This window comes from Oncorhynchus tshawytscha, linkage group LG16, assembly GCF_018296145.1.
Source record: "Oncorhynchus tshawytscha isolate Ot180627B linkage group LG16, Otsh_v2.0, whole genome shotgun sequence".
Lineage (NCBI taxonomy): Eukaryota > Metazoa > Chordata > Actinopteri > Salmoniformes > Salmonidae > Oncorhynchus > Oncorhynchus tshawytscha.
In genome coordinates, this window is record NC_056444.1 from 58237910 (window position 1) to 58251950 (window position 14041).

Here is a 14041-nt window from a genome sequence, read left to right on the forward strand (position 1 = left end):
GTTTTTGCTCATCAACCTAAACAAATTCTGGTCTCTCTGGTCCCACTCTCAAAGTAACAACATTACGTCTTCTTTTACACATTTCCAGAAGGGAACAAAGCCAGCCCTTTTAAGCAATATCTGAAAATAGTCCATTCTGAAACGTCATTTCTAAATCAACGTGTAGTTGATCTTCAAGCATGCACTTGTGAGTTCAAGCAAATATGGGGATTGACAGTTTTCATACTGTAAACTAAACGTAGGCCTCTGTATTGCTGATAAAGAAGGTTGGGCCCAGAGTGGATTGTGGCTGTGGGATGGTGTTTCATTCTGGGTGTGAAACCCTAACCCTGTGGAAAAGTGCTTGCAGAGCTGGAAGCTGGCTGATCCCTGAATAGCAGATGATGTTTGGTTGTACGGGGAGCCCGCCTTTAATCACAGTATCATATCCAATTAACAGGCCATCCACTCAAGACACGACTCTCCTTGTATGGTGGAAGTTTCCTGCGTTTCCTGGGGTTGGATAGGGAGGAGGAGGGTCCGGGATATGGGAATATTATGATGAGCAGTTACTCGAGGTAGAAGGGGATGTCATGTTGTTAGTGGTGGGGGGTTAAGGGCTATGTACTCAGTGAGCGGAGGATATCTTCCACTAGAAGGATTTGGTTAGGTGCTACTAGCTTCACATTTAAAAACTCTAGGTTTTTATTCCAGACGCCTTCAAGATAAGCTGTTGCATCTGGCAGCGTTGTCAGAGCCCTAGGGGAGGGCATCTTACTGTACTGATCTGGTATTTGCATCCTCAGGACCTCTTCATGGAGACAGAGCGGCGTCAGAGCATTCTTGTTGCTGTTGAGTGCTGAGAGCACTTTTTTTGATTATCATGGATGACATCCATCAAGTGATGAGAAGATCATTGCTATCGCATGTTGCATTATATATGCAGTTAGAGGCCTTTGAAAGTTTCCTGTGCCTACTGTCTTTATTTTAGTCCTCCTTTCTTTTTTTGACTTTGCATGCTCCTTTACCTCATATTGTACACCTATTTCTCTTTCACAAAGTGGAATGTTTTATTTATTTATTTTATTTTATTTAACCAGGTAGGCCAGTTAAGAACAAGTTCTCATTTATAACTGCGACCTGGCCATGATAAAGCAAAACAACAACACAGAGTTACACATGGGATAAATAAACATACAGTCAATAACACACAAAAAAATCTGTATACAGTGTGTGCAAATGAAGTAGGGAGGTAAGGCAATAAATAGGCCATAGTGGCGAAATAATTACAATTTAGCAATTAACACTGGAGTGATAGATGTGCAGATGAGGATGTGCAAGTAGAAATACTGGTGTGCAAAAGAGCAGAAAAAAAAATATATATATATGGGGATGTGGTAGGTAGTTGGTTGGATGGGCTATTTACAGATGGGCTGTGTACAGCTGCAGCAATCGGTAAGCTGTTCTGACAGCCGATGCTTGAAGTTAGTGATTTTTGCAATTCTTTCCAGTCACTGGCAGCAGAGAACTGGAAGGAAAGGTGGCCAAAGAGGTGTTGGCTTTGGGGATGACCAGTGAAATATACCTGCTGGAGCGCGTGCTATTGGTGGGTGTTGCTATGGTGACCAGTGAGCTGAGATAAGGCGGAGCTTTACCGAGCAAAGAATTATAGATGACCTGGAGCCAGTGGGTTTGGCGACGAATATGTATCGAGGACCAGCCAACAAGAGCAAACAAGTCGCAATGGTCGGTAGTATATGGGGCTTTGGTGACAAAATGGATGGCACTGTGATAGACTGCATGCAATTTGCTGAGTAGAGTGTTGGAGGCTAATTTGTAAATGATGTCGCCGAAGTCAAGGATCAGCAGGATAGTCAGTTTTACAAGGGTATGTTTGGCAGCATGAGTGAAGGAGGCTTTGTTGCGAAATAGGAAGCCGATTCTAGATTTAATTTTGGATTGGAGATGCTTAATATGAGTCTGGAAGTAGAGTTTACAGTCTAGCCAGACACCTAGGTATTTATTGTTGTCCACATATTCTAAGTCAGAACCGTCCAGAGGAGTGATGCTCGGCGGGCGGGCGGGTGCGGGCAGCGATCTGTTGAAGAGCATGCATTTAGTTTTACTAGCGTTTAAGAGCAGTTGGAGGAGTGTTGTTTGGCATTGAAGCTTGTTTGTAGGTTTATTAACACAGTGTCCAAAGAAGGGCCAGATGTATACAGAATGGTTTCGTCTGCGTATAGAGCAACATCATTGATATAGACAGAGAAAAGAGTCGGCCCGAGAATTGAACCCTGTGGCACCCCCATAGAGACTGCCAGAGGCCCGGACAAAAGGCTCTCCGATTTAACACACTGAACTCTATCTGAGAAGTAGTTAGTGAACCAGCCGAGGCAGTCATTAGAGTGATGGTGGCACATTATGTTTGGCAAAGGGCCTGTTTAGGCACATTTTCATGGTAAAACCAAAACTGAACGTGACAGATAGTTTCTGAAGACAGACACACAGATCAACAGATAAATTGTAGACAATGATCCAGTCTACTCTAACAACATGACAAGGCGTTGGAAACATACATTAAAGATGAAAGTAGGTTTATTTTGAAAGCACTCTGCAAAGGGTTGTCACGCAAGAAGGGCGAGGGGAGAGACACAGTGGGAGGGGTGTAGCATTTCTTGAGGGAGCAGGTGTAAGGGGGCAGCTGGGTGGGAAGTGTTCGGTGGCAGGGAGGGGAAGAGCCTTCGTCTTATAAGGGTTGGGCAGATATGTATAGCCACAGAGTCAACATGACTGAAAAGGTCAGTGTCTAGGATAGGGTGAAGAACCTCCATGTATTGTCTTTTATCAAACGCCCTTTTCACTCTCCTGGAGTGTTTTTGGGTACTCTTTGCTGTTTGTAATTGACAGGACTCAAGAGGGTGTGTATTTCATTTTTTATTTAGAAACATAGTTGTTATTTTCTTCAAGCAGAAGTGGCAAATGGAAAGGGTCACAAAGGAATGTTGGTCTTGTTGATTTTCAGCAATTCTGGAACACAGAAAAAATTGTTAATTTGATCCTCTCCCACTTAAGCCAATGCCTTATCCCTTTCCCAGCAATAGCAAAGCACCCACTGTATCATACATTTTTTTTAAATATATTTTTTTAATTGAACTTTTATTTAACTAGGCAAGTCAGTTAAGAACACATTCTTATTTACAATGCCAGCATACCCAGCCCATACGACACTGGGCCAATTGTGCACCATCCTATGGGACTCCCAATCACAGCTGGATGTAATACAGCCTGGATTTGAACCAAGGACTGTAATTACACCTCTTGCACTGAGATGCAGTGCCTTCGACCGCTGCACCACTTGGGAACCACAACCCAATGATATATAGTAACTCCCCCATAACCCTGTATGTGTCCAGTCACCAGAGGATGAATGTCTTAAAAGCATTTTCATGTTTATGATTGGATATGTTATGTCTCGATGTGGTACTTATGTGATCCCAGACCTCAACACTGTATTCTCTTTTGAATATTAGTAGTAGAGAAACCCAGAACAGTGGGAGTTGAGTTTAGTCATGACTTGTGTTCATTAATAATGATAAATACAAATAAACTTGCCGACACACATTACCATAGTGCACCTGCTGGTTTGTGCTATAACATGATTAAATCTTCAACATAATATGTCAACAATAGTCTGTGTGTGTGTGTGTGTCAGTATGTGATTCCAGTCAAATGATTTACCCACAGACTGTGTGCCCAAATTTTCCCGTTAATTCCAAACCAATCACTAGTCAAAGTTTATGTTATTATTGACCATTAGTCATCTACCAGTTTCTGTTTCATAAGCACATACATTAATGTGAATGTTATTTCCATTGGAGAAAATTGAGCTTGTGTATGAGTACATGTGTGTCTTACCATCCAAATCAATCCTGTTGTCTTTGTTAAGGTCGGCGTTTTTCATTAGCTCAGTACATTCCTCGTCATTGACTGGTTTTCCAGTGGTGGCCATTATGTCATTAAACTCCTCACCATCGCCATTTCAATTTAGATAAATTAGAAAAATGTAACACACAGCTGCTGTATTTTTCCTGAAATAAAAGGGAAATTAAGCTAATTGTCATTAAAGGTTCATAATGAGGCAGGTCGTTTGACAGGCCATCCACTAGATACCTTTTGGTATTCATAGTTATTGAACCAGGGTGAGAAACTTAAGGTTACTTTCGTAACCCCAGTTCTTTGAGAATATGAATGAGATGTACAGTGCCTTCAGAAAGTATTCAGACCACTTGACTTTTTCCACATTTTGTTGTGTTCCAGCCTGCATTTAAAATGGATTACATTTAGACTTTGTGCCACTGATCTACACTAAAAACCTCATAATGTCAACGTGGAATAATGGCTTGATAAGTATTCACCCCCTTTGTTATGGCAAGCCTAAATCACTTCAGGACAAAACATTATCTTAAAGCTGCAATATTTAACTTTTTGGCTGACCAACCAAATTCACATAGAAATGTGAAACATGTTCTATGTGCTCTATTTCTATGCTTCCCATTCTTAATTTTAGTTTTTGCGTCTTTTACTTTCGTTTTTGTACACCAGCTGAAAATACAATATTTTTGGTGATTGAAAATATATTTCACAGTGGTTTAGATGGTAAAATGATTCTCTACACATGACTTATTTTGTCACATAAACTGAAATCATTCTAATTTAAGCAACCAGGAAATGGTGGAGTGATTTCTTCATGTTGCACCGTTAACAAGTCATCTAATAAGTTGCAAGGACTAACTGTTTAACATGATTTTTTAATTACTACCCCATCTTTGTACCCCACACATACAATTCATTATCTGGCGAGCAGTGAATTTCAAGCACAGATTCAATAACAAAGACCAGAGGTTTTCCAATGCTTCGCAAAGAAGGGCACCAACTGAATATTCCTTTGAGCATGGGGAAGTTATTAATTACATTTTAGATGGTGTATCAATACACCCAGTCACTACGAAGATACAGGTGTCCTTCCTACTCAGGTGACTGATTGGAAGGAAACGGCTCAGGGATGGTGGCTTTAAAACACTTACAGAATTTACAGGCCAATGGTGACTTTAAAACACTTACAGAATTTAATGGCTGTGATAGGAGAAAACGGAGAATGGTTCAGCATTGTAGTTACTCCACAATAATAACCTAAATGAAAGAGTGAAAAGAAGGAGTCTTGTACAGAATAAAAATATTCCAAAACATTTTGTATGTTTATGGGGTGTTTTCTAGTCTAGGTGTATATAAGTCTATGGTTGCCTAGATTGGTTCTCAATTAGAGGCAGGTGTTTATCGTTGTCTCTGATTGGGAACCATATTTAGGCAGCCATGTTCTTTGGGTATTTTGTGGGTGATTGTTTCTGTATCTGTGTCTGTTCACCACACAGTACTGTTTTTGGTTTCGGTTATTCACGGTACGTTTTTGTATTTTAGTGTTCAGTTTGTCTTTAAAATTAAACATCATGAACACTTACCATGCCACATCTTGGTCCGATCCATACTACACCTCTTCAGACGAAGAGGAGGAAATCTGTTGTGACGATGAGTAATGCAAGATATGTAAACATTATTAAAGTGACTAGAGTTCCATTTATTTAAGTGGCTAGTGATTTAAAGTCTATGTATATAGGGCAGTGATGTCTCTTGGTCCCAGTTTTGATGCACATGTACTAACCTCGCCTTCTGGATGATAGCGGGGTGAACAGGCAGTGGCTCGGGTGGTTGTTGTCCTTGATTCTTTTTGTTGGCCTTCCTGTGACATCGGGTGCTGTAGGTGACCTGGAGGGCAGGTAATTTGCCCCGGTGATGCGTTGTGCAGACCGCACCACCCTCTGGAGAGCCTAGCGGTTGTGGGCGGTGTAGTTGCCTACCAGGCGGTGATACAGCTCGACAGGATGCTCTCAATTGTGCATCTGTAAAGGTTTTTGAGGATTTTAGGTGACAAGCCAAATTTGACATTATGGTGTATTTTGTGTAGATCGTTGGCAAAAAATGATAATTAAATCTGTTTTAATCCCACTTTGTAACACAACAAAATGTGGAAAACATAAGGGGTATGATGTTTTTATCTCTCCCAGATCTGGTTCACCACTTCAATCCGAGTCTCCAATCCGCTCCTTCATTCAGTACTCCTGGGACATGAGCCACGCGTAGTGAGAGTAGGTGTACTCTGCTTCACACTGGCGGTCGATGTATGCCACCACGGTCGTATTGTTTGTCCGGACCAGGATGTGACAATTCGAAGGCAGGGTAGAACGTTTTTCAAGGAAAGAAACACTATCCGTTTACTGCTCTTCCTTCGTAAACTGCGCCCCACCCTGTGAGTGGTGTCTGCCGACACCACCTTGATACTACCCCTAGGGGCGTGCCAGAAACAAATATCGAGGGGCTCTTCCAGTGACAGAGAACCAAGGGACATTGAGGTTACCATTATCTTATGATTGACGTGACATCATGTACACAGACATTGGTCAGATACCCAAAGCTGGAAGTCTCCCATTCTCAGTAGTCCCAGTGGTGGAGATGGCGGATGCCACAACCCCAGCACTCAAGAGACACGTTCTAAGCGTCACCGAGTGTCCCATGTGGAACAGGGAGAGGCACTGTCAGGAACGATGTGATGCGGTGGTCCGATAGTGTAGCCTGATAAGAGAGAGAACCCAGATTGACACCTAGGTATTCTATTCTCTGTGTGGGCACTAAACAGCTTTCTTTCTGGTTGATCTTGAACCCCTAACTCTGTGTGGTGGGTTACAAGGGAAGCCGGGTCTCGTCCCCTGATTCTCAAATGTTCCATTTTTAGCACCTTATTTTCATTTAGCATTTCGGTCTAGAACCAATTATCCATAAACAGGACGCACAGCATCGAAAAGGTCCATGATAGATAATCAAAATCAAACAACATTATTTAATGTCTTTACATGTGATTTATAAAAAATATAGATTATTTCCAGGAAGTCATGAAGGAAGATGGGTCTATTTCTTTTTGTCTTTGCTCCTTGAACCATTGGTTCAACAGGAACAATATGACAGAGATTTAAAACACCTCCAGGGGGAGTTGATAGTCAATCACAGCCTTGTCCCACCACTCTGCCCCAATACTGATTCAACAACTCCTTGTACTGACCCCCTCTGGCCGCTATGGTAAAGATCCTCCCAAAGTCATGACTAGTTACCCCGTGACACGGATATAAATATGCAGGCATTCCACCTATCAATTACTCACTTTGTCACTTTCAATCACTTTGTCACCATCTTCTGTCTAGCCAGCACCACTGTCTCAGTAACATTTGGTGACCATGGTGGCTTTGAAAAACCTAACCAACATCGAACACAACGACAACGTGAATTGAAATGCGTACAGTACATATAATACTGCATGATGTTTGGTATATGGTAAATGCAACCTAATAACACTCTCATAAAAGCCAATCCAAAAAAGGTCATTGAAAAAAGACAAGTGTTTGTGTGTGGGCCACAACAACATAATATGAGCCTTAAACATCAAAATCCAAACCAGGTATCCATTAGTCCAGCTTCAGTCGACAATTCCACTCAATTTCCCACAATGAAAAAAATATCAGAAAATCATTTTAAAATTCGATCACATCTGTGGAAAATCAGAATGAGTGAAAAACAAGACATCTGCTCATTAAAATATAATGATCTTTTTTCCCTCTTTGTTTCACCCTCTACGGACTCTCTCTACAGTATGTTGGCTGGCTCCGCTGCAACAGACAACAGACAGGTTAATGGAACTGCAGGGAAGAGTGGCTTTCTGATACATGGTTGATACACAGCTTTATGAGTATGCAATAAGTACCCCCGCATCTAGCTACTCTTTGTCTGAATATGATCCAGATTGGGCATGAAGCACTTGCTGCTTACTTCAATCCCTCACAAACTCCACCTCAGTCATACCGCCTACCCCTTTCCTCCTTAAGTTCCCTCCTATCCCCCATGTTTAACTAAAGGACAAGAGTAGCAGTCTCAATGACATTTTATTATGGCAAGGGTTCAACTGAGAATCTTAACAGTAGATCTAACACGCACGCACGCACGCGCACACACACACACACACACACATTAGGATAGTGTTCTATGTGGAATGGGCTGGGCATGAGGCGGGAGGGATTTGTACCGTCTCCCTCACATGCATGTGGGCTACCAGCTCTGTCTGTTAACCAAGCGATCAAAGTCAACAACCACCCCTCCCCACACACGCACACACAGTGCTAAATATACAGTCCTAAATTCAGTCATAAGCTAAGGTACTCATACAAAATACATTACCAAAGTTTCCACAAACAAATCCACTTGCACATTGAGATGCCTTAAAGCACATTGACACATACTTAGATGAAATTCATTTGTTATTTAGTCATTTGCACAGGGTCACAGGTGTACAGTGAAACACTTAAGCTCCGATCTCCAACAGTGCAGGTGTGAATGAAACAATAATACAAAATTATAATATATATATACATTTACAACTGTGACAATGATAAATGTAATGACTAGTGGTGGCTTTTCCGCAGCCTGATGGTCTGGGGGTAGAAGCTATTGACCAGTCTGTTCATTTGAGCCATGCTCCTGTACTACCCGCGTCTGAGCGAGGTAAACAGGCCGTGACTCGGGTGGCAGAGGTCTTCTTGGCCTTCCTGTGACACCAGGTGTTGTAGGTGTCCTGGAGGCAGTGGCAACCCGTCATTCAGGGCAGGTGGGGCAGAGCCCACCTGTTTTGAGACCACATTTTTAGCAGAATTGTATTTATTTATTTATTTTAATTCTTGGGGCTGTCAATGAAGCATGATTTGTGCTGCTCTCAAAACAACTGTTAACTCGGACTTGAGAACTTGACTTCAGTGAGTTAAAGACAACTGGGAAGTTGGGAATAAACGAGCTCCGGGTGGGAAAATACATTTTGAACTGTAATCCAACTCGGAATTGTAAATCCGGCCTTTCTTGAGCCATGACCTGAAGATCAATGATGTCATCATGATGCGACCTTGTTTTTTTTCCAGAGTTCCCAGTTGTTTTGAAAGCACCATAACACCAGAGAATGACAGACTTTGATGACAAAATGCTGTGCCACCTTCCTGTTCAAGTGAGCACAGCACACCACGGTGAGTCCAAAAATGTCTTGTATGCTGCTGCAAAAATTATGTAAAATTCCAGGGAGATATGTATACTGTAGCTAAGAAAGTAATACTAATTGTATGTTGTGTAGTAAGATGTTAATAGCCCATGTGCCTCACCCTAATAATTTGCTCTATTTATTTCTCTTAATTTAGCCAACTGTTCTGACTTGGTGGTACACATGTAGCCTATAACCTGTTTTTGAGAAATGTAATCATCGAATATTGTAAGATCTTTCATTGTCTGCTTATAAGCACCCTTTATTTATCCTACGGTTCTGACTTGGTGTACAAGGAGAAACTGTAATGGCCCATGTTCTGAATTCTGTAGCTTTACATTTCAAAAGTGCTGAAAATAGAGTTATATTGACTACGTCCGTCCTAGCTCGCTCATTATTGTCTTAATCGAAATTCCGGGTTGCCTCTTATCCACTTGTCGTCTCCTTATGCCAATTTTGTACATCTCAATTGATATAGAAACCACATTTGTTTAAGCAAGTCAGCCATACCAGCTATGTTTTTTTTAAATGCAGTAAATGAGCCTGAATGAACTGTTTCTCTGCCAGACAAGGCTCCGCTGATACCCAGGTGTAGCAGTGGTAAGATGTTTGTACCGCTGTTTGGACAGCTTTATGTAGGCCCTAACAGTTTGTGGGCACTGTTTGTCACCGTTATAGTGCAATTAATGTATTAGTGTTGTGTTGTGTAGTGGCTTTGCTGGCATGCATCCCACTTTTTTATTTGTTTTGCCCCACCAAGATTTACATGCTAAAATCGGCACTGCCTGGAGGGCAGGCTGTGTGCATCTAATGGTGCGTTCGGCTGAGCGTACCACCCTCTGCTTATGTGATGTATTTATTACAAATAACTCACATGGACTCCAGTGCACAAAGATACAAACACACACATACTAACAGGCATCTATCACAGTATATTTAGATGATTACAGTAAACAGAGCATACTGTCAAATAGAAACACAAATTCACAGTGTGAAGTGAAAAACAAATCAGATCCACCTATCAAGTCGATATGTCATTGATTACATGTAACTTAGGCTGCCTTTACTCAGGTAGCCCAATTCTGATTTTAAAAAAAACTTTTTACCATTCAGATCAGCTCTTTTGCCAATAACTGGACAGCAGATCAGAATTGGGCTGCCTGTGTAAACACAGCCGTACAGTGACAAAGACCAGGACTTAGGAACCACTACCAAATTATCATTCATTCAAAAACAATATGTACAATTATGTAGTTATTAAGTTAATGATCAGATAAACACATAACTAAAGGAAAACCTTTTGATGGTGAGGATATGATACTACTCATCCTACACTGAAACATTCTGCAGTGCAAATGAAAGCGCAACACAGAGAGAGCACAAACTGCAACAATCAAATTCCAGACCAAATCTAATAATTTAAAATAAGTACTTTAGCCCAAACTTAAATCTGAGAGCGTCACACCCTTATCTGTTTCCCCTGTCTTTGTGCTTGTCTCCACCCCCCTCCAGGTGTTGCCCATCTTCCCCATTATCCCCAGTGTATTTATACATTTGTGCTCTGTCTGTTGCCAGTTCGTTTTGTCCGTCAAGCCTACCAGCTGTTTTCCCTTTGCTCCTGTCTTTTTCTACAGTTCCTGTTTTCTAGTTTTCCCGGTTTTAACTATTCTGCCTGCCCTGACCCTGCCTGCCGTTCTGTACCTTGTCACACCGCCCTGGATTATTAACCTCTGCCTACCCAGAGACTTCCCTCTTCAATTCAAACCACAGGTTTTCAATGGAGTTCAAGTCCAGGACTGATATGGCCATTGTTAAATGTGGATTTTGTGGTCAATTAACCATTTATTTGTTGATTTTGATTAGTACTTGGGGTTATTTGCCTTGCTGGAAGACCCAAGGGCGGCCAAGTGTCAGCCTCCTAGCAGAGGCAACCAGGTTTTTGGCAAAAATGACCTGGTACTTGGTCAAGTTCATGAAGCCATTGAGGGCAAGGGCCCCAGGACCAGTGGACCAAGTCAAATATCCCCATAACATCAAAGATCCACCACCATATTATACTGTAGGTATGAGATACTTTTCTGTATATGTTTCTGTTTTTCAATGCCAAACCCACCACTAGTGTGCTTGACCAAAGAGCAACATTTTTCATGTAATCTGACCATAGCACCAGTTCCAATCCAAGTGCCAATGCCGTTTATCAAACTCCAGGCAGAGCTATGGTCAGATGACATGAAAATAAAGCTCTGGCCACTCACACCAGTGGTGGGTTTGGCGTAAAAAAAAACTTGCTTCTGGCTACCCCAGGGGTGCACATTTTGGTTGTTGCCCTAGCACTAAACAGCTGATTCAAATAATCCAACTTGAATATGATATATTCAATATTCATTATTTCAATCAGCTGTGTAGTGCTAGGGCAAAAACCAAAACGTGCAACCCTTTGGGAAACGCTGAAATATACAGTGCATTCGGGAAAGTATTCAGACCCCTTGACTTTTTCCTAATTTTGTTACGTTACAGCCTTATTCTAAAGTGGGTTACATTGTTTTTACCCCTCTCAATCTACACACAATACCCCACAATGACAAAGCAAAAAAATATTTTTATAAATTGTATTAAAATAAAACTCAAATATCAAATTTACATAAGTATTCAGACCCTTTACTCAGTACTTTGTTGAAGCACCTTTGGCAGCGATTACAGCCTGGAATCTTCTTGGGTATGACGCTACACGCTTGGCACACCTGTATTTGGGGAGTTTCTCCCATTCTCTGCAGATCCTCTCAAGCTCTGTCAGGTTGGATGGGGAGCATCATTGCACAGCTATTTTCAGGTCTCTCCAGAGATGTTCAATCGGGTTCAAGTCCAGGCTCTGGCTGGGCCACCCAAAGACATTCAGAAATTTGTCCCAAAGCCACTCCTGCGTTGTCTTGGCTGTGTGCTTAGGGTCGTTGTCCTGTTGGAAGGTGAACCTTCACCCCAGTCTGAGGTCATGAGCGCTCTGAAGCAGGTTTTCATCAAGGATCTCTCTGTACTTTGCTCCTTTAGTCTTTACCTCGAATCCTGACTAGTCTCCCAGTCCCTGTCGCTGAAAAACATCCCACAGAATGATGCTGCCACCACCATACTTCACCAGGTGTCCTCCAGATGTGACACTTAGCATTCAGGCCAAATAGTTAAATCTTGGCTACATCAGACCAGAGAATCTGATGAATGTGGCTTCCGTCTGGCCACTCTACCATAAAAGCCTGGTTGGTGGAGTGCTGCAGAGATGGTTGACCTTCTGGAAGGTTCTCCCATCTCCACAGAGGAACTCTGGAGCTCTGTCAGTGATCATCGGGTTCTTGGGCATCTCCCTGACCAAGGCCCTTCTCCCCCAATTGCTCAGTTAGGCTGGGTGGCCAGTCTAGGAAGAGTCTTGGTGGTTCCAAACTTCTTCCATTTAAGAATAATGGAGGTCACTGTGTTCTTGTGGACCTTCAATGCAGACATTTTCAGGTACCCTTCCCCAAATCTGTGCCTTGACACAATCCTGTCTACGGACAATTCCTTCGACCTCATAGCTTGGTTTTTGCTCTGACTTGCACTTTCAACTGTGGGACCTTTATATAGACAGGTGTGTGCCTTTCCAAATCATGTCCAATCAATTGAATTTACCACAGGTGGACTCCAATCAAGTTGTAGAAACATCTCAAGGATGATCAATGGAAACAGGATGCACCTGAGCTCAATTTTTTAGTCTCATATCAAAGGGTTTGAATACTTATGTAAGTAAGGTATTTCTGTTTTTTATTTTTAATACATGTGCTAAAATGTCTAAAAACCTGTTTTTGAATTGTCATTGTGGGGTATTGTGTGTAGATTGATGAGGATTTTTTTTAATTTAAAAACATAGCAAAATGTGGATAAAGTCAAGGGGTCTGAATACTTTCCGAATGTACTGTACAGGTAGCTGCCAAAATAAAGGAAACACTTGAGTAAATGAGGGATACAATGTATATATTGAAAGCAGGTGCTTCCATGGTCTAGGGCACTGCTAGCTGTGCCACCAGAGACTCTGGGTTCGAGCCCAGGCTCTGTTGCAGCTGGCCGCGACCGGGAGGTCCATGGGGGGACGCACAAATGGCCTAGCGTCGTCCGGGTTAGGGAGGGTTTGGCCGGTAGGGATATCCTTGTCTCATCGCGCACTAGCGACTCCTGTGACGGGCCGTGCGCAGTGCACGCTAACCAGATCGCCAGGTGCACGGTGTTTCCTCCGACACATTGGTGCGGCTGGCTTCTGGGTTGGAAGCGCTGTTAAGAAGCAGTGCGGCTTGGTTGGGTTGTGTTTCGGAGGACGCATGGCTTTCGACCTTCGTCTCTCCCGAGCCCGTACGAGAGTTGTAGCGATGAGACAAGATAGTAACTACTAACAATTGGATACCACGAAATTGGGGAGAAAAAAGGGTAAAATTAAAATAAAATTTTAAAAAATGCTTTAAAAAAAAAAAAAAAAAAAATTGCTTTAAAAAAAAAATATAATATATATATAAAAAAAAAAATAAATATATATATATATATATATATATATATATATATATATATATATATATATATATATATATATATATAATATATATATATAAAAGAAAGCAGGTGCTTCCACACAGGTGTGGTTCCTGAGTTAATTAAGCAATTAATATCCCATCATGCTTAGGTTGACCAGTTTCCCATTATTTTGGCTACCATGGCTGGAAGAGATCTCAGTGACTTTGAAAGGGAGGTCTCAAAGGAGCATTATGGGTTTAAAGGGTGTGTGTGTCTCAGTCACCAGATCTCAACCCATTTTAACACTTATCGGAGATTCTGTAGTGGTGCCTGAGACTTTGTTTTCCACCACCATCAACA